This window comes from Ctenocephalides felis, unplaced genomic scaffold (assembly GCF_003426905.1).
Source record: "Ctenocephalides felis isolate EL2017-DRISC unplaced genomic scaffold, ASM342690v1 CF-g0.4_SCAFFOLD_03570, whole genome shotgun sequence".
NCBI classification, from domain to species: domain Eukaryota; kingdom Metazoa; phylum Arthropoda; class Insecta; order Siphonaptera; family Pulicidae; genus Ctenocephalides; species Ctenocephalides felis.
Genome location: NW_020539724.1, coordinates 13,088,056 through 13,089,369, shown reverse-complemented (window position 1 = coordinate 13,089,369; position 1,314 = coordinate 13,088,056).

The window sequence follows — 1,314 nt, the reverse complement described above, 5'->3', positions numbered from 1 at the left end:
ATCGTGGTTGATCTCGCGGAAGTGCGCTTACGAAAAATATTCCAAGTCATTTTTTCTTCATTTTTTGGTATTTTTTTCTCTTATAAAAGCTACGAGCTATGCCAGACGAGTCGAAATAAAAGAAATCATTTCGAACAAAGATGATGTAGATGATAGTATTTTGCTTCGAGCCATTTTTGCTATGATAATCGTAGTTAGGTAAGGTAGAATATTTCTCATTGTTATTTTAGTAACTGGGGGAAATGGAAATTTAACTTCTAGAATTTTAGCGCATACAATTTGGCCTTATAAATGCTATGACTATTACTAGGGAATGCAATACTGGTATACCGGTATACTGAATTACCAGTAAACCGCCCGATTTTTTGGCGGTATTTATCGCAAAAATACCGGTGATGATTTTCGGTTTTTTCACATAAGCGCTATTTGATACATAATACACTGAAGTTTAAATTTCTCCATAATCGCATAAACAGCTATATCTTCAAGTGATTCTATAAGATAAACAAATGTCAAATATTATCTCAACTCGTCATTAAACTGAATATTTATTGCTTTGCTAAGGGCTTCATATCGTGTTACAATAAATAGAATTGGACTGATAGATTACGATGATTGTTTCATTTTTTGTAAAAATGTAACGATTTTTTAAGTGATATTTGCTCCAAAATATTTTATATCATACAGATTACCCCTGCATAATCTTTATTTTTTTCTAACTTTATACATAATAATTACGATAATTACTAAATCGAAGTTTGAAAATATTATAGAAGCATCACATTGTTTTAAATAACAATACTCAACAATTATAGTAACTTATTATTTATATCGATCTTAAATTATATATTTGTAGAAAAATTATTTTTTAAATATTGGAGATTATGCTAATTTAACACATAGGATACAGACAATACAGTTTATTATAATAATGTAATATGATCTTTTATGAGTTTTGGTCATTCTTACTCATAAGTTTGTTTTGGTGGTGAAAAGTACTCAATATACTCGATAGTGAGAATGAATTAATTAAATTGCATATACTTTTGTTAAATTATTATTTAAAAAAATAACCTTATCGTTTTATTTGATTGTTTTTATTGTTTAATTGAATATAGTTGTAGTTGTATAGACATTTTTTATATTTGTACTAGTAACTTTCAATTTTGTTCACGTTTGTTTAAGATAATAAAAACACCGGTAATTTACCGGTATTACGGTTTTAAAATGAGAAATTACCGAAATACCCGTATTGAAATTTTTCATCGGTATTGCATTCCCTAACTATTACTATTTCTTTTTATTCTTCATATT